This window comes from Harpia harpyja, chromosome 4, assembly GCF_026419915.1.
Source record: "Harpia harpyja isolate bHarHar1 chromosome 4, bHarHar1 primary haplotype, whole genome shotgun sequence".
NCBI lineage: Eukaryota > Metazoa > Chordata > Aves > Accipitriformes > Accipitridae > Harpia > Harpia harpyja.
The window spans coordinates 51,069,379-51,090,960 of record NC_068943.1 but is presented as its reverse complement, the minus strand read 5'-3'; the positions used below and the strand labels follow the sequence as shown (position 1 = coordinate 51,090,960).

Sequence of the window (21,582 nt, the reverse complement as noted above, 5' to 3'; positions counted from 1 at the left end):
AATGAAAGGAAGGTAACACCTTAGTGTACCCGGATGAATTAAAATGCCTATTTGTAGAAGCAATCCTCCATAGGGGTCTTTAATAGAATCTGTGAACAATTCTGGAGTCAGATAATTTAGCTGTAAAAAGGCAATATTAATAGCTCACCTCTCTCAGTACACAAACCAGTCTGGACAAAAGTAGAAAGAAGGGAACATTGGCATGAAAGACTGTGCGGCTTATTTGCATTATCATAACTTCCATGCAGCCAAGAAGCTTCACACGCAAGCAGCTCTTTTTAAAAAGGGGAGAAAGTCGACAAGCACAGAATCTGTAAATTGTCTGTCTGCCTTGTTTATCAAATTCAACATACATATAGAGCGAGCTTGGAACAGAAGTGAGCTTGGAACGGAAGAGTATTAAATACCTGAAAAGACCGGCTTTTATTAATTTGAAAACCACAGCAAGTCTACTTTAGAGTAAACTTCTCTCAGCCAGTATCAGCACTGAGGGGCAGATCCTCAGCTGGTGTAAACAATCCTATTCACAACACCAAACTCATCTGAGCTGTTTATACCAGCTGAGGATCTGTCCCCAAGGCTCTTAGCATTACCTCTATTCAGCTTAAATCTAACAGCCTCTGGTCAGACTTTGGGGGATTTCTCTTTTGTTGTTTTGTTCTGTGCCTGATATGTGGTCTGCTCCTGTGGTTTGTGAGAAGTTGGAATACAATACTCTCTCCAAGTCTGCAGTACAAAAAAGTGGGATACTATTTCACAGATTTTTTTTTAATCTCATTATTAAAAAAAAAAAAATCTTCTCTTAAATATAATTGTTCAAACACTTCAACTTAACTCCTCAGCAGGATTAAATACAACTGAAAAAATATCCAGGTATTTTATCTGCATCAGCTCTTGAAATAAAGTTCCCATAAGTTTCTACAGTCTTTGTCCTAGAAAATGTGTGTACATCACAAACGTAACTTATTTTAATGATCTAACATACTGAAAAAGACAATGACTTTAACACTGCCAAATATTTATTTACTTCCTAATTTTAAAGAGGGTTTTCTCATTAATTTTTTTAACCTATTGAAAGACAATAAATAAAATGTATAAAATATCTTCTCTCACTTATTTTGAACAAATCTGACAGAGATACTGCTCATGAAAATTCCAATGAGATCGTATTAACTGCAGTTCAATTCCATACATGGCAGACAGTCTCTGTGAATAGAAATATGAAGAGAAAAAAAAGATGAGAGGAAACAGTTCAGCCTACCTGTGCTACTGCCTACACTATGAAAGTAGGATAATTTCAGACTTCAGAAAATCAGGGGTTTTGTTATTTGGGGTTTAAAATGGTACCAATGCTCTCTTTTCAGAGAAGATGGTTGCAAGAGGGAGAAAATTTCTTTATATCAGCCCCTGGCAAACCTCATGTTTCATAAAGATAAAAATGGTGATTGGTGTTGAACCATGAGAAGAACCAAAAAACCACATGTTTACTAAGGAACTCTAAGAGCTGCTTGGAACGTTTCAACAGAAGCTATAGAAAATTGACTTGTTCAACTCAATCAAGTTGGTTTTCATGATGAACTGGTTTTATGAGCAAGATTGGAAGAAAAGTATTATCAAAACCATAAATATTCTAGCCTGCCAATTTTTCCTGTTATATATAATAGTAGTTCTGGTTCATTCTGCCCACCCATTCCTCATCTTTTCTACAGACTGAGATCTCCAGTAAGATTTCATCTCCCATGATGAGACTGCCCCTGTCTACTTAGAAGGGGGCGGGGGGAGAGACAGAGAAAGAGCACAAGAGCACACACCCAAATACTCAAGATTGTCGAGACAGCAATATAACATATGAGGAAAGGGAGCCTATATGAGACCATCAGTACATTATCTGCAGCTCCATGTAGCCCTCATGGCAAGATAATGAATTACATTAACTGAAACATTTTTATTTTCTCATGAAATACTTAGATTTTCCCTTTAAAAAAAAATTCTCACAACCTGCTAAAAGAAACATCCAAACCTCATCTTCTGACTACCTCTGTTCACAAGGTAAAATATAGGATGCTGCCCAAACCAAATATCCAAAGAATTGTTCCACTAGTGCAAGAAAGGTATGGATGACCACTACAAACAAGCCCTCAAAACTTATGAGTGATCTTTAATGTATACTTCTGCAATTTCTTATTTCACAAACGTTATGCAACTTCACCACAGGAAAAAAAAAAAAATTCTACCATTCTCAATAACAGTTTAGTAGAAATGAAAACAAACCAAATTTGGCAGATTATGACAAATGTAATTTTCTTCTATGGGAAAGGTGAAAGTGACAAGTAAGCCTTATTCCACACAGAAATGACTTTCAGGAATATCTTCTGTTACTGCAGAGTTCGAACACACACACTGCAATGCAACCAGTGAATAATCCCCATGAGTCTATTCCCCTTCTGAATTCCAACATACAGGCTATAGGGAGCTACTATCAAGTTACAATATGATGGATCCATTTTCATGAATAGACAGGTAAGCAATAGGTCTATGCCTTTTTCTTTCTTTCTTCTTTATTTTAATATCTATTCAGTCTTGTTATTGATCTATTACATTTTGCTGTTGCAATTTAAACCTTTTATCAGAAATAAATCTTTGAGTTCTATTATCTTGTAACACTTCTGTAGGAACATGCATTTCAAAAAGCTGAAAGATAAAAATGAGAATGAAAAGAGCCCTTTTTGCAGGCCGCTGTTAAAGTTTTCACACTGCTACGTTACAACTATAATATAGTATCTTTAATAATAATTCATTACTATTCCATAATAAGCAAAGAATATGTTATGTTATATTAATCAACAATTCTGTTTTGCTAACTTATTAAAATCATTCATTTGAAATTGCATATTATTTTAGTGCCATCTTGTAGCTAATTTATAATGACTTAAAGTTTATTGATAGTTTCTCATTTGCCTGAGACCTCATGAAAGTTGCAAATCCTGTTGATTCTTTCTTAAATCTACTTTTAGTCAATATACGGTCACTAACCTACTGGTGACAAACACTTGACACTATTTAAGTGGTCACTGGTTTTGGGTTTTTTGAAGGCAATATTCCAAGAGAGGAAGATAGGGAAGAAATAAATGAAATGAATGAAACTAGTTGTGAAATCTCGAGCAAACCTGCAGAATTGCAGAAACATGAGGAATCTGTTTCTCCCTGAGCCAGCATCAATGATTCATTAGCCACTTGCTAAAACTCAATAATCAGTTCATGAATTGCTGAGTTCAACCATTATGAAAACAATATACAGAATCAGTAAATAATGGCCTCTGATGAATCTGCTGTACTGTATTCCTTTTGGAAGAATAACAATAGAAAGATCCAGAATAAAAGTAGAAAAGAGAAGCAAATGAACCCAATAAATCACATGGAAGCCTAACTTTGTGCTGCATATATGAATTTACTCTGTGCATCCAACTTCTTTATAAGCTCTACATACCTTGTTCTAAAAAAAGAGTTTATTTTCAAAACCTAAATTTCAGGTTCTGTTGTAACATGCTAATCTCAGAATGAAAAGTAATAGTTTGGGGATTGGGGGGGGGGAATTCTTTTGTTTTGTTTTGTTTTAACACGTTCTGAAGTCAGAAAATTCTCCCTATGTTGAGCAACAATGGTAGAAGTATTTTTCACATGCAGCAACATGTTCTCACTGTCATGTCTCAGAAGAAATCCCTTGAGGCTCAAGATCTGTGCAGGTAATACCCATATAGAAAATCAAGTCTCACTTGACTCCATTGAAAAAAACCAAACCCCACCTCTGAGAATATCTAAGCATTGTTTTGAAACGATGATTAACGAGATCATTTTTAGAGTGCTAATATTAGTTACACACATTTATGCCAAATCTAAATTTGATATAGTCAGGGATTTCTTTAAATGCTGGACTGGAAGATAATGAGTTTCACAAATTTCTCCAGCGCTCAGGAGAGTGCAGGATCTTCACAGAATTTCAGGACCAATGCATCTTTCTTCCTCTGAATCGACACCCTCACTGCCTCAGTTTTGTAAGTTTAAACATGGAGGTTTGCTTCTGTAAATGGGGTACCAAAGGAAATAAAAACCCCTCCAGTCCCGTCCAGCGTGTATTTTGAAAAATTTAGCTTCCTAAGGTCTTAACAAAAGGGAATTCTACTTGTTGGAAGAGATGATTAATCTGAGATGCTCCAATGTACCGTATGCTGTAATAATGAAAAAGATACTCAACAGGTCTAAGCCTTTCGAAGGGAGGGTCTTACTCATTTTCACCTAGGTGTGGTTCATGAAGCATCTTTAGCTCTTGACATAGCAGAGGGCACCTCAGAATAATACAGCCTCTCTCCAGGGAACAAAATGAATTTCCAAGCCTTTTTTTTATCAGGTTAACATTTGACAAGCTTGCTTTAATGCTCTCATTCTCCCCAAGTATCTCAGATGAGTAGGACAGAAGTTGTTTGCGGCAGAGAAAGACAGAAGGAAAAGAGATTCAAGATTTTCAAAACAGCGTGCCAAAAAGCACACTTTCTCTCCCTGCTGCAGACATCAGGTAATGAGTACAACTGGATGTACTGTGGATTATTCTAGAAGCTTGGGCCAAAGAAAATGGCATTTGCTCAGCTTTTATACACAAAGACACACACGAAATCTTCTGAAATCTTATCGCTTAGGTGTATGGGCTGAAAATTGAGTAATGCTTAAATCCTAGTGCTCCACAGAGCCAACAGAAGTCTGTTACTCCACCTTCAGCAATGCATTAATTTTGCTACTATTGAATTATTATTTACGTGATACCACAAATGTGCACAAATGTGCACAACCCTTTAAAGGAAACTAAAGGTGTACCCCCTGTCCAGAAGATCTGCCGTTCTAAGTTCATCCTAATATCGATACAAATAATGGAACACACTTTTGCTCTCTAAAATGGCAGTCAAAGCAAATTGGGCATTCTGAGCTGGGCTCTGGCAGCCTTTTGTATTGCTTTCATTAGAGTGTCAGACTCTAAAAAAATAATGTGACAAAGGAAGGGTGGCTGGTGAGCTGGCAATCACACAACGTCTAAAGATCTGAGCTCTTCTGTAATGATCATATGTGATTTACAGAATCAAAGGGTCAAATTCTGCCCTCAGTTACACACCTATTGCCAGGTGGTACGCCACCACATGGCACGTGATTTAGAGAGATTATTATATTTCTAAAGAAACAGAAAAATGGTCTGCAGCCTTCAAAATAACAAACTCAGTGTTGAACCTATATTAAATAATAACATATAATTGTATGAAAATATCAACGCATCTTCAGTGCATTTTTTTTTTTATAGCTGCTATAGTTGGAGCAATAGAACTGTTGCAGTCTCTGTTGCTAGTCTAATATTCTGTGTTTCTAATATGTTTCTATTCTAATATTCTACATAGGAATATGCTCCACAAGCCAAACTTTGGAAAAGAAAAAAAATGGTATTGTTTCAGTCTGCTTGAACACCAAAGCACTGGCTAAGTTTGTCAGTAGTTCCCCATCTCTGCTGCATCTAACAGCCCTGCCCCTCTGATGTTTTCATGGCACAGGAGTTTCTGCAAATGCTCATTTCTGTTGTCTCTCTTAACTAATGCCTTCTACACTTTCTAAAAAAAGGATTAAGGAAATTTGTTCCTCAGGGAAATTTATCAGATACATGTTATTTAATTCGGTATGAAGTCCCCCGTAAACTCAGGAATCATTTCAATTTCTGGTTTCTGCTTTTTGTTATATGGTCACCATCCTATAATCCCAAACTTGCTGAACTTGTCGAGTTTCTCTGCTGACTTTAGTGGGATTTCATTCAGGTACCCTGACAGGTGCTATATGAAGAAGTGGAACTGAAAGTCAGCAAAATTGAAATCTCATCTGGCTAGAGGCGTTTCTGTTACCCTTTTTATGTAAATACATGACCAAGAAGAGAAAATTACTGTTGATAAAAACAGCTTCTTGTCCACACTTTGTGAAATAGCTAGTACATTCTCTTTTAGGAAAATGCATTCAATCACTTTCCCAAAAACATATGTACATGCATACACATACGTATAAAACTTAAAAAGAGAAGGCTGTCATATCCAAAATTTGTATAGAAACAAATTTCCTTTAATGATTACTTTGACTACAGGCTTTTGATTTTCCTCAATACCTACCTGCATTTGATTCTGTCCCATAAAGGCCAGTCTCCTGCAACAACCATCAGAGAATGCTGGCATTAGGGGAAATACTGCACAAAGAGAAGTAAACTCTAATTGACAGATACACAGATTTTCATCTTAATTGCATGCTTTTAGGACTTCAAAGTGTGTTTCAAAATTATCAGTGCATTACAGCATTTGTTCTGAAATGCAATTAATATTTATTGTATGAATTCTTCTGCTTTCCAAAAAAATAATAATATTTGTGTAATTATTTGTAAATAAATGTAATGATTTTTTTTACTTTAAGCTACACATAAATTCTGACGTTCCATTCAGATGAAACACACGCATGTAAAGTTCGGGACAGTTGCGAAAGCAATCTAATCAACAAATGGAATTGCAAACAGGAGGAAACAATGGACAAGGAAATTAAATAACAAGTAGGACTATTAAAGAACAGCTCCATTGATTTAGATGTTCCACAGAAACGTCATTGCCCCAACCGCTCTGTGTCTCTTTCATCTAACTGGAATAAACTGTGCTGTGATTTATGTTGTAAGCACTGTGTTTCCATGTCATTTTAAAAGAACAGAATTTTCTGGATCTTCCCTTTCTTAGTTAATACACATGCACACACTCACACAAAACATATGTTAATAACTTCAGACCACAAATTTAATTTATCTCAGCTTTCCACCTGACATCATTTCTTGTCATGTGGCGCATACCCATCCGTAAACAAAATGGGGATTCATTACCATAGCAACAGAGAGTGTGACTTTGATCAGCTTCAATGATTATTTGTAGGCACACACGTTTACAGATATCAAAATCCTAAGTGAAGGCTGATTACCTTTTTTTTTTTTTTTTAAATGAAAGCAGTTAAGTTGGTTTATATGTATGAGAAAGAATGCATGCTAGACACTAAAAAATACCTCTGAATGGCAAACGAAGCTACTGGCCATTAGCCTGGTGTCACTTCCAGTTACTTGTGAATATATATATTCCTAATACGAATAATTTGATGTATGTGTCCTGTGACCAATAAAGTATTTTCTTTTTGTTCCCTGGCAGATGTGATACTTAAGGCTGCACATGCAGGTGTTTTGGGGGCTGGCTCATGTGGGATGAGAAGAGGTGGTAGCCTGTAGCTTGACAGAAAAAGAGAAAAAAAATCTGAACAATGTGTTGAAAAAGACTACTGTCAGAGCTGCACAGGACCAGCTGTTTTTTTCTAATTAGAATAACAAAAATAGCACATGCTAAAATGTTTTTTTCTCAAAAGCAATGAATGCTTTAGGAACTATAAGGAAAAAGCTCTAAAACCTATTTAAATGAAGGAATATTTCAGGAGCCATATGGAGAAGAAAAAGAAAAGGCAAAAGTAGAGAAATGTTTTATTTTTAGCTAAATCCAAAGCATTTCAATTCTTCATCCAGTGTTACACAGAAATTATCTTACTTTTAAACTTCCAAAAATGTCAATGCTGATGCTGCCTATTGTATCATAGCTTAAACAAGATATTTTAAAATACTTAGTGCATTTCAGTGATGCATTCTTCCAGGCATTGCAAATTCCATTATATGCCCTGAACATGCATTGAGATATATAACTTATGATATATCTGTGTTCCAGTAATGTATGATAGCTGCATATAATGAAGTATGTGACAAACACTCAAAACACACACTGTATCATCAGTCTTTTTTCCTCTTCTCTTTTTTCTTTTTCTTTTTTTTTCCCTTTTCCTGAAGCACTGATGATTCAAAACTTTGAATACAGGAATAACATTTGTAACAGCTACAGCATTCTGGACATCTGCACTGTTAGAGTACTTTAGAATAAAGTCACATGGCCATAGGGAAATTTCACAGAATTAAAATCACAGTGACTTGCCAAGGTGTATAACTAGTTTGTTTTCAGCTGTTCATCTCATGAATAATTACCAAGCAGGCATATCCTAAAGCTAGCACAAGCTGTCATTTCACCAGAAATATTCAATATTTAAAACGGAATTAGGATTTAGAATTTCATAAATGAAAATAATTACAGCCCAGGCAAAATAGCACAGTTCAAGTGCTGTCATGTACTTCTTGCCTTTCTATGAGGCTTCACAGAATCAACATGTTAGAGTCATATTAAATTATTCTTACAACGTAAAGAAAGCGATGCAAATGCAAGGGGAATTGCAAGTGGGTTTTTTTTCCCCAGAACTAATACTTTGCTAGCATTTTACTGACTATTCTTTATCAAGCACAGAAAGAAAAAACACAGTACAATCCCAAGACTTCCATCTGTTTCAGTCCATTTTGATCAAACATGCTACGTGTCCTCTTTTCCACCACTGTATGTGTGAGTGAGAGCCAACAGCAGTGCAAAGCTGGACAGGAAGGATGAGAGGCAGGAATAAGATAGAGGTGCAAGAGACAGGATGCCCTTTACCTTGAAGCCTTCCTTAGACCCTTTACTACCCATGCAGGTCCCTAACATGAAGCACAGACCTATGTTGCGTCCATGGGAGAGCACAGAAGTCTTTGGGGAATGACTACTCAGCCATCAGTGTCCCACCTCTCTTGCACACCCACGGCACACGCAGAAGTGGCCATGGCCAACAAATACCCAGCTACAAGGGACCGGAGTTTCGCTGCCCCACCAACAACCCTGTCTACTTCAAGATCAATTGCAACTTCTCTGTTATGCCAGCAAACATGAGGTCACATCCCTGGGTTTTCTGGTTTTGCATCCCAGAGGGGACAAAAAAAAGGGAGACTGCGAGCCAAGAGAAAAGCATGCTTTCCTTTCACACAAGGCTTAATATTGGCACATTATAATAATATTATGAAAATCTTCATTGGAGTTTGAATAATGCCCTGAAATAGATATTGTGCTGGTTAATAAATTACATTTTAAAATGAGAGAGATTTTATCACCAAAACACCTCATGATTAATTTCTAATGTGAAGCTTATGGCCCTAACTTGAAACATTTGATTTTGCATTTGTGTTCAAAGGTTGAGCACTTAGTAAAGTTTTTATAAGAAACTCACTGAATTTTTTTTCCCTATATTGAAAAAAAAATCGCTAACCTGTTAATCCACTATAACTTCATAACCTCAATTACAGCTCTTGAGATAAAGGTGATTAAAAATAAGTATTTTCTCCCACTTTTAAAGAGTAGGTCATACCTTCCAAAGAAATTCTGTTTAAAATTTTTCAATGATACATTAATGGCAATAATTAGAATTGGTCAGAAATGTTCCATAAGATGTTTCCTATTTTCCAACCAGTTCTAGCTATAACTACTTAGAGTTTTAACATCTCGAATAGTACCACTGTAGTAAGTACAGTTATTTCTATAGGAAGTAAGAAGGGATAATATAAGACTATATGTGCTACAAGAAAAAGCTAGTAAAAAAGGCAGGGCATTAAAAATTAGGAACTCACAGCACCCAAACCTAAGTATGGACCCACAAGGCCACAATTCTGCTCTAATGAAATTTTTTAAAATTAATAATTTATATTAATCAGCACTTTACTGAACCTGGCCCATGGCTAAGATTTGTGGTACACCTTTTTCTAATATGTTTGATTAATTTACTGTTGTTGCTTGTGAGCAGCCCATCATCCATGTAAACACATTCTCAAATGACAAAACTAATCAATAAAGTAAGTGTTGCGGAGTGCAACAGTCAAAGCTGCAACTCAGTTCCTCAATTTTTCTGAATATGTTCAAGTCTCAAGCATTAAGATCTAATTCTTTAGCTGATTATTCCCAAGATCAACTCAGCACTGCAAATACACATGCTTATACATTCAGCATTCATTTTGTTAACATTCTCAAGAAATGAATCAAAATTTTGCTTTTTTAACTAGTAGCCAATCAATAATCGAATACATTATTCACAAAAAGTTTTAAAAAAAGACAAAAAAGTAAAAAAGGAAATTGAAACACAAACAAAAATACGTACAATTTAGACTATTTAACCCTACCATTTACCAGAATGCGTGTTTAATTCTAACTACAAAAATTATTCCACACTAATGATATAGTAACCCTTCTCAAGTGACTGAACAGGTTTCCTTGTATTATTTGTCAAGCACATTTTAGGTTATTCTAAAGACACAGCAGCTGTAAACTGTTTGGGGTAGGCACAGTCCACAGCAGCTACCCACCATTGGGGCTGTTCAGATTCTTAGGCCTGGTGGTGAGATAAAATTAAAAATAAAATTATTTGTGCATTTGGTAGCATTATCACTCCTGCATTGAAATCACTTCTTTTTTTTTTTAAGTTATTTTCTGGTAACTAAATAAGTTAATTGTTGCTGTGAAAAACACTGTACCTTACTGCATTCCTAAAATCTGGAGAAAAAGGAGAAACCTTCTCCCAAATTCCTCTTGTCAATCCCAACTTTATAATGGTTCTCCTTTTTTCCTGCAATACTTCTCCAAATTGCTTTTGTGGCTGATACTTCCTACCCTGCCTTCCTCCCATGGGGAGCTGGAGCTCCACCTTCTACTCTTCCATTTGCAATCCACTTTAATAACTTCATCTCCTTCAACAAATAAGAATTTTGTCATTGTCTTTAGGGGAACAAGAAGAGATTTTCAGTGAGCTAAGCTGTATAGGTTTTTGTCTCATTTTAATCAGGAAGTTCGTTGCACAATTCAATACTGATTGTGTAATCAGAAAGCAAGAAGAAACAGAACACAAATGAATTACTATGGAAAAATTGTCCTCATAATGGGGTCATGAAGCATAGAGATATACATTTATAATGCTCTGTCAAATTACATTATGCAAGGAAATAAATTATGTTAAGAGAAAGTATGTTTTAATTACAAGCACAATACTTCTTCAAATTGGGGAAAAATTGCTAACCCTTTTTTATTATTATTATTATTATTATATAAATTTAGCATGAATATGCACAGAAGTGCCTGCACAGGGTACACAGCCCCTGAAGTTAAGGACCGTGTGTGTGTGCATGGGTGCAAAATTTAGGACTGTAAGATTTTCCAATTATTATTTTTTCTGTAGTTTTTTCCTGACCATCAATGTGTAAACTAAAAAGACCTAAACAGTAAGACAACAGTAATTTGTTGTCATGTACATGACAGCAGTTATACTGTGGTCTCACTAAGTGTGTTGCAGGTACAGTAGATTATTTAAATCACAGAAAATAGATTACAAAATAAAAAGAGAAAGCATAAGGTTTTCTTTTTTACTCCAAACAAACATTTAAAGAACATCATCCTGGTGAGAAAGAGGATGTTGTTAGGATATACAATTCACCTTATCATCGCAAATTAAGTTTGAATAGGTGCAAAGACAAACACAAACTTTTTATAATCCATTATAAAGAATGGTATAATATAAAAGATAGTAGATATGCCTGTCTGATAAATTTAGAGATGTTATCAATCTTTTAAAACCTTTATTTTTCCATAAATTAGTTTTGCCTACAAATCAAATAATAGTCGGTCTAAGTGCTGAGTATAAAACAGAGACAACCTTTTACTCTATCTCAGTCTATATATGCAGTATTAACCACAAAGCAATAACTACAAAAAGAGGTCTCAGCTATAAGACCGCTTCCCAGGATAAAGGTGTGTCCCTCCTCCCAGCCCCAGTTTTCTGGAATAACAGCAAGTAGCTTCAAAAATACACAGGAATAAGAACTTTGAAAATATTCAGCTTTTGCTTCAACAGTCCTGTAAATTAGCCTGAGTACAACAGTACATTCGTAAGGAGGAGGAAAACACATGGGAAGGGGTAAGTTTGGTCATGTAATTCTCTAACTAAAATTGAATTTTACTTATTAAACTTAACCTTAACTTTAAGCACTTCTTGCTTAAAAAAAAAAAAAAAAAAATTAAAAAAATCATTACCAGCTTTCAGATGTGTACCCTATTCACCCAAAGGTTTTCTGGATACACTAAAACATATTTCTTACCACAAGGTGGCATCTTCTTATTTTTATATAAAACATCTGAATATTTACATAATTTGAATAATTTTCTACACCTGAACGTTTCTAATTTTTTTTTATGACAGCCATTTAACATCTGTGCATATACCTAGCAATGATGTTAGACTTCACCTCACAAATGCTCATGGAAGTATCTGCTGCTGCTATTCATATACCTTTTTACAGACATTACGTACATACTGAATCCCTTCACTAAACAACATGCTGACAAGACTTATAGGAACACACAAATACTCCTTTCAAATTCTGGGGCAACCCAAGTTGGCAATTTACAACACATGTTAAAAATGCTGAGCTTTCTCCCGAAACTCCTATTGAAAGAGTACATTACCGGAGTAATCTGACCAGTTTCCCAGCATGCAGATATTTTAAAATATAACACAGAGATATACTAAAGCCAAGGAACTTTACACTCCATACTCTATACATATAACTCAAACCAATTCTAGAAACACAGAAAAATGCATAAAAAACATCAGCAGACTGGTTGTTTTAAATCTGCCCAGATCACTACTAATACAACCCATATGAGAAGTAAAAAAGGAAAAGTTTAAAGTCTCTCTCTCTCTAATAACTTTCATTTTGCAGAGTTATTAGTCTCCTTCCAAAGGTGAAGATTTTCATCTAATCAGAAGAGCGTAATGTCTACCGACTATGTTCAACTTAACACAAGCAGAATTACTACAGAAGCGAGAAATCAGAGGACTGAGATCCCATGACAGAACTTGATACCCCCGCTATTATATTGGTTTAAAAACAAAAAGAAAAAGAAGATTTTTTTAATTTTTTTTTTTTTTTTAATACTACAACTTCATTAGATATGATCCTAGGTCTACTGATTCAACTGCAAAGCTGCTGTTGGCTTCAAAAGGCTATGGACTCAGGCTCCTGCCCCATAATTAGGAGAACTTTAACTAGCATGGTATACCACAAACTGAGGGAAATTTTATGCCAAAACTTTTTCAGGAAGAAATTCAAATTTAATGCTTCTGAAATGTTTCAGAAATTCTTCTCAGCTTCCTCAAACTGGTCCTAACTATAAAATTTTATCTCACATACTAACCTATTTCTAAGTCAAGGGGCTTTTCTTTATCTTTTCAAAGAAAATTGGTTTGGTTTCTTAATTTGAAACAATTTACTTCAGAATTTACCTCAAAGAAATTTTGATTTTAAATGCCTGATTCTGACATTAAGGGTTTTGAGTCAAAGGGAAAAATTTTCTCCTTTACAGTCAGTGGTTTCAGATCTAGGTGCAGTAATTCTGAATATTGTACCATTGTAGAAGAGCATCAGAATATTTCTAAACCTGATTCCTCTACCCCCTCTAAACAAGATATTGGATACATATTTTTGATTTCCATATAATTTCTTTTCAACAAGAAGCAAAATGTCATATTGTTTACCATACATAATCTAAAAACATGGCTGCAGTTTTGTTAAAACAGTTTGTGCTCTCAGGCTCCTCTGTGTCCCAACTGAGAGACCAATACAGGGAGGTGGGCGTATAGATCCTGATCTGCTCAGCTATAAATAGGTAGCTTCACTTGAGAGCTGAACTACATATCAGTTTAAAAGCAGTGACACAAGAACGTAATGGTCTGCAAATACAAATGAAGCAACAGGTCTAGCCATTACGTTTACTCCCAATTATTTGCAGCTGCAAAAACATACAGACAATATTTTTCACATACAAAATTACATTTTTGGCCCCAGCAAAAATTGGTTCCTATCTCTTATCTACTGTTCTGGTAGAGCTTTCAGAAACTGTGAATTACAGCAGAAATCTTCTAACCGAACTAATGTCTAGCAGACCATCTGCAAATAAATTATTTCAAAAGTTATTCAGTGAAGCCACGTCATTTTAAAGGGACAGGTATGATTACTGCTTCTAATGTTACCTAAGAACTGAAAATAAATAAAAAGCCCACTCTTGAATGCACAAGTAACAGGATGCTTATACTAATACACTACAAATGACACAGCTCTACCACAAGTACAAAACAACATGTCAAACTGGTAGAAAACTTTTGAGTGAATTTTAAAGGGCATTCCTTCAATGAACTATCCTGTAAAAGTTACTTAGTTTTGATTTAATAGCAAGTGGTTAAGAATAAAACCAATGGCCCCAAAATAATCTTCTGCTGTAGTTCCTTTTTTGTGTGCTGCTTGTTCTTAGTTGTCAGGTATCCACACCAAAGTGTTACTCTATTTCTACAGAAAGACCTGGGTTTAAGCAGTAAGGCATTCCCTTAGGGCCAAGTGCAGCATTTTGTAAGGTCTGGTGAGACTGGTAAAATCCCTTCTGCAACCCCTAAGCCTTCCAGAATGGGGGTCTCAACCTCTCCTTGGGCCTCCTGTCACACTGCTGCTGCCCTCAGCAAAGGTGCCCCCCTCCTTAGTCCAAAAGTAGAAAAATACAGGTAGGCATGGGATAGTGATCTCTGAGATTGTGCTAAAACCTCTGAATACCTTCAGATCTTTTAAGTCCCCTACATTTGCCTCCAAACAAAGGCAGATGCAATCAGTGTTCAAAGCATCCAGTCCAAATATGCAACAGCTCCAATAAAATATAAACATGCACTACCATGTCCTTAGAGTATGTATCTTGGTGCCTATCCATATCTACATGTACTAAATAGAATATTTAATCTTCAAGTAAATTGATAAATGTAGACTCACATTCTGTGCAATATCACTAAGCAATTCTCTAGATGTTTAGAGCCAAAAAAATCAAGGAGGCAGGAGTTGTTTAACTTGTACAGAAAAAGGCGTGAACAAGCCCACCTTTGCTAGTTCCAGTGGAGATGCTCTAATTTAGTAGCTGAAGCTCTGGCCTAACACAGGAAACATCGGCATGAAGTCCAATTTCACTTTACTGGACATGATCTTACTAGTAACTTTCTTCATCATAAAATAGCTTGATTTGTGTGCAGCATATATAAACTAAACACACTGCCAAGGTATTTGAAGCATGGGATGTGACATCCTCGAGGACAGTACCTAGGTCATGGTACGCTTTAATTGCTTCTGTGCTATTAACTAATGCTTAGTAATAACAATACTAACAACAAAATAACTTAAGGGCAAAATCTTCTGTGCTGAAGTGAAAAAGAGGATTACTGCTGACTTTATTGTGGGGGTGAAATCTTGGCCTCAGTCAGACCCACAGGATTATACCAGCTGGTCTACCAGAGAAACAATGCGATAATTCAAATAAGTATTAAACTCCTCTTCTATATTTTACTCTTCACACTAGATTAATTAATGTGGTTCAATAAATTCCATTTAGAAACTGGTGAACACCCCACAGAACACACATACACTGTAAACACAACAGAAAAAATTTTTTTGGTCCTCACATACAACTTACTTTCACTGTTCTGCATCTGAAGTTCTTCCCTAAACAGCACAACCACCACTCAAATGACACCTGGTCTAGCAGCATCTCTGCTGCAGCTGTTAAAATCACATCTTTTCCATATTATCTTAAGCTCTCTTTCTTTATATTAGAACATAACAACCTATATTAAAAGCCGCAATGCTATTAACAGTTACCATGGCTCATATGCAAGATACTGCTATTATTCCACATTACAAAGCAGTACTGATGGAATTCAGAATTCCAGTATGGTTAGTTAGTAGATGACTTTTCCATGGCAGCTGTTTCAAGTCACCTCTCCATGAATTGCAAGAGAGATATCAATAATTTCCAGCTAAATCAATATGTTTTGCACGTGAACCAGAGTTCTTCTACATGTTAGTATAAGAAAATGAAAAGCAGGTCTTTTATTCTGGTATCTTATGGGCTAGTCCATTATTCTAATTAATAAATGGGGCAGACGGCTTACATCTCCTTACAGTTTACTCCATGTTTCCTTTAATATATCAATGCAAAATTATTTAGCAGAGAGTCATTAATCGAATTTCTTCTGAGAGAAGCATTATTAGATATGTTAAATCTCAACAATGTTGCTTCAAAACAGCTGTAACCATGGATTTTTAAGCTTTAATTGAACATCTGTGCACTTCAATTAATTTGAACAAAATGCAAAGGAAAAAAAAAAAAGCAACAGTAGGTACCATGAATTTAATGAACTAATTTTAGTTTTCCAAACTCCCTCAAATAATGACTCTTCTACGTAGACATCAGATTGCAAACAGCAGCATTAAGTAGCACAAAGTTCACCATACATTTCCAAATACGATGCAATTTGATTTCGTAAGATAGAAATGATGTATGAAAACCAATATTTGCCATATATTCTAGCGTTCTGTTCCTCTCCTCAGTCAAGGCCAGCTTTACCAGAGGTTATTTATCATATGGCTACACTGCACACAGGGAAGCTGATGTACCTAGATAACACTTGCAGCAGTCAAATAAGCTGCCTAAAGTATCCAAGAGAAGCGGTGAAGAAAGGATTGCCTTTACTTCTGTGCCCATCAGGAGATGAAGCACCCAGTTCAAGGCTGCAGGAAGGCCTCCAGCCTGGACCAGAAGTTATTTAGAACCCAATTCCCAGCCACAGTATCTCAGTCAGCCTCTTGAAAGCTGAACATTAATTATTCATTTAAAGTTTAAGAGAAGACAGTGACGTTTCTTTTGCCCAAAAGCTCAAGTGCCAAGAACTCTCCACAAAGACATTCTTCTCAGCAGGAAGGCATTCACTCTCACCTTGAGCACCCTCGAACCAGCTTTTACAGCAGGTATGATAAACACCCCACACAACCTGCCTGGAGGGACGCTTTGAGCATGGGGCCAGTACACAGAAAGTGCACAACACAGGCATCCCATAGGCACTTCTAAAAAGATTGAGCTCTGTTGATGTAGATGCCCAATACTAGAAGAGGACTCCAGGCACAGGATACCGATACCAAGCAGGCAGGTATATATTGCAGATATGCAATATATGCCCATGAATCAAGCATTTTTGTTCTGTGTTTCAGATGTAACTGTCTGTGCTCAACACTTTCTGTTAACCACTTGATGACAGCCTTTGCTCAAGATGTGGTTTCTAAGAGCAGCTCTGAGTCATGCCTTTGGAAGTCCCCACCTCTCTTATTTGTAGAGCTAGTAACCACTGCCCTCTGAACCATCACCATGTGAAAAAAAGGTCTAATTGATCAGAATTCTATTCACTGACATGTCTACATTCAAGATGGCTATTACCTTAGAGCTAACAATCTACCAAAACACACAGAGACAACTACCACAATAGAGTTCATGTGCTTTACAACACAAAAACTAGACCTCGTATCCATACTGTCAGAAGTACTGTAGCTATAAGCTACAAGGGATACGGCGCAAGGCATACTTGTCCTGATATAACCACTATCCACAGTTGGGATCATACTATTTAAATCTATCCGGAGAAAAAAACAGGATCATTTTCTGACCAAATGATATGAACTGGTTGAAGATGAGGCTTCTGAGTCTCTTTAAATTTCCTTTAACAGCTACTTGTCCAGGGGATGACACTTAAAAAGTTAACCTGTGAAGACCCTTAGATATGGGACATAGAGTAAAGGTGTAAGTAACATGTAAAAAGCAAATAACTTATTCTATAGTCCTTTTATTTACACTTTTTTTCCCCGCACAGGTATATCACTGTTCATACTTTCACTAAAGCATTATTGTTTGTTTATCTGTAAAACATTCCAGCTACTACTTCAAATTAAAGAAAAAAAAGCTGCCAAGAAAAAACAACTTTTAAGATGGATTCAAGGATGGAATACCGTAATTCAAAAGCTCTCTTGTTGAATCAGATAATAACTATTAGAGATTATTTTGAAATACTTTTTACAGTCTTAGGACTATTAATGTCATGTTCAAATCACTCTGAGGATGTTCTGGTTTTTTCGTTGTTGTTTTCTTACTGTTCATGGGGATACAATGACTCATTGGCACATTTCCAGCACAAGATGCATTTGAATAATACATGGCATGCCCTTTAGCTAGCATCATAATGCCAGATTTAAAACAAGGTAAGAAGTTTCTCCGTATACACTCCCAGTGTTCAGCTGCTCATAATCTATAGTGTTAACAATTTATCATCGAACCCAGAGACTTGCTGCCAACTTATCAAAGTGGCCACTGGATGCATATGATCTAGTCTGAGCATCTGGCTTTTCACTGTTCCTGACATTAGCACAGACAACAGAATCAGTGGACTATTGAATGCAATTACAGTAAGCGAGACAGACAATAAAGATTGATAGCGCCTTCTCTTTTTATCACATACAAAACTAGTGGGGGTTAAAGCTTTGCCTTGAGCTGCCTTCATTTAACAATGATTGAAAATATGTAATTGTGATGGTAAAACACTGCAGCCTGTACCACTTCATTTACTGGACACATTATGAAATTAAATGAAAAGTGAACTGCCAAAAGCAACAGTTATATATTAATGATGAATATTTACTTAGCATTGTTCACAAATCATACAGAGAACAGAATCCTTCTTGTTATCTTCTTTGCAGGCTACAGATGAGTAGTTTAACATTTCTATGTTTACGTTAAATCTTCTGTCTACAAATCTCTAAATACAGACATGTGCGATTGGTTTTGTGACTATCCATGTGGTTACAAATGTGTAATTAATAAAATGCTCCAGTAGTAAATGAATCCTAATTGCTGCAGGGATTCTTTACCTCAAATCACAGTTGGTATTCTTAAAGGTACTTAACTAACCAAAGAAACTAAAGAAAATCAGTATTTTGTTTCCAGCAGGCTTTACATCGTGGGTCACACGGTGTGCAACAACTTTTAACAAATGGGAAATCCAGAAGCTGCCAACACAGGGGATTTATTGCAATACATCTATTGTAGAGAATTTCAAACTGGTTACTGGTCTTTGGTTACTGCACACTGGGTGAGCTAAAAAAATGTGGTACAGTGGAACTACACAGATAAGAAAGTGGAGTTATGCAAGTAATTTATTGTTTTGCTTAAAATTTTAACTCCTTGTTTTACAGAAGCCATGCTAACAACAACATTCTTTCATCAAATTACAGCCAAAGCATCCTCCAATGTGTGGCAATAATCTAACTACTGAATGACAGAGCTGATAACTTTTTCATGGCTGTGGCTAGTTTGTATTGATTATTTTAATAGATAAAACAAGGAATTTCTTTATCTGAGTGTCATGTGAGAATTGATAACATAGAGAAATTAAGAAAAAATGGTCTTTTCTACAAGCTCAAAGTTAAACAAAACAGTAACTACACTGTCAGCACCATAAAAAAAAAAAAATCTCTTGTCAATTTTAGATCAGCTGCAATAAAGTAGTAGTTGGACAACATGTGGTCCTGGTACTGCCTGGTTTGGGTTTACATATACAACAAATGCAAACATATGGTCCTTGTCATGCAATGATACCCATGCAGGCAATTTTTGACTACGTGAAGAGCTCTGCTTGCTTCAGAAAAGCTCTTGATGCAGGCACTAGTCTCTGTGCAAGTGGCATGCTGAGGTATCTGAGACGAAATGACTAAACTGAGAAGTCTAAATAAAAATAGGCATTTGATTTTTCCCTGCTGTACAGCCCTGGGTAGGAAAATAAAGCCATTCACAGAACTCTCACTAATCCACATGAACTGTATCCTCCAAACTTTTCTTCTTTTTTTAAGCAAACTGATTATATTCCAGGAATTTGATTTCTACAAATCGCTGATGGAAAGGCACTACAGACTAAAGAATACAAAAGAAGAAAATTGAGGAAAAAAGTTTTTCTTTCTGGCCATATGCTAGCATATAAACCATAAAAGTGACAAACACACAAATATGCCACAATGGAAAACTATGTGCTGATCCCACACCATAAATTGAAAAAGCAACATGCTGTATGGTACTGTTTAACAATAGTGCAAAAATAACTGTAGGAAACTCTGGGTAATATGGCCCACAGACAGTTTTGGAAGGGATGATGCATCAATAGACAAACTACAAGTAGAACAAATGAATTATCTTAAGCTCTCTGAAAAAAGGAAACCAAGGACACTTCTATTTTCAAATGACATTTATTATCACTCTCCCCCCTTTTTAAGCAGAAAACATAGCTAAATTTAACCAAATATTTTTCAAGAAACACAACCATTTTATTATGTTCACATTTACTTGCTGGAAATATCAAGAGAAACATCAAGTAGATTTTTTTTTTTTCCATCTAAGCCACTTTTTCCACTTGAATTTCCATATGAAGAAATGATAATCTGTTCCACAAAGCAAAAGAACTATTGAAGCTTGGTTTCCTACAATCACTTTTTGTCCTCCCATGCCACCTCATTACCTTTATCATGTAAAGGACAGCAACGAATCCTGTGGTTTGTCCCGAGCTATGCACACATCGCCTGGGCAGCAGGCTGCTGCCAACCGAGAGAAAAGGTACCAAATGAGTCCTGTCCATCTTTTCCTCAGTGAGGTACTTCCGAGATATCTGTCCCATATCCAGACACCAGTAATGACACAACTCATAAAACATAATTACTTTGAAACTTCAATCTCCTCTGTGAACAGGTTTACAAATGCTAAAGTCACTGCAGGAAGAAGATGTAAAGACCAACGGTGAGAACCTTGCAACCTTAGACAACTAGACTAGGTGGGAAGTGCAATCAGGAAAGGAGTAAACTTCAGGAATGCCTTCAGAGGAGGCTAGAACATTCCCCTTGAATTTTATTTCAGAAATGAGGGGAAAGTTACAGGGAACTGACAGTCAAAGGAAAAAAAACCACCAAACAAAACAGAAGAAAAAGTTAAAAATCCTATCCTTGATATGACTCGAGTCTGAGATGATCCAACAGCTCTGCTCATCAATTAGGGAAAGGTACGGTACCAACCCCACACCATGAATGTATAGCATGTACAATCATTTTTAGAGATAAGCAGTTGCATCACAGTTACAGGAATCAACAAATGTAGACAGAGATAAAGTGAATATAGATTCTGACTTTCACAAACTTTAGTTTGCATTTCCATAGTTCTCCAGTGTATTTCAGTGAAGATATTGTTCACCTGCATCAGATTTCAAGAGCACAGGAATAATCAAGTCAGACATATATCAGAGTGAGTGGAATGGAGAGATTCTGTTATCTTAAGACCTTAAGATCTTCTCTGAAGAGCAGAGGATCAAGCTTATTTTTTTTCTCTTATTTTGCCATTCCTATTGTGTCAAACAAAAACAAACCAAAGAATGAAGTCTCACTCGGGTTCCTCAAATACTGCCAAGAGAAGCATCAATTCCCAAGCCACTCTTCTGCACTCAAGTGTTCCCATGAACCTTTCTCCAGAAAAGGGAGGTACATTATAGCCAAAACCTAAAAGCGTGGAATGACACACTGCCACCACACGCTTCCCCACACCAGAGCTTAGTAACTCAGCAAGATATATGTGAATTTTAGTACCCCTATCAATAAGGAAATTTGCT

The 21,582-nt window shown here is 36.2% G+C and overlaps 1 long non-coding RNA gene across 1 annotated transcript in view; it reads right to left on the bottom strand.

Annotated features, from left to right (window-relative positions):
• Window positions 1–21,582, bottom strand: part of LOC128140376 (uncharacterized) — a 369,327-nt gene that overhangs the window by 210,281 nt on the left and 137,464 nt on the right. The gene's annotated exons all lie outside the window — the stretch shown is intronic.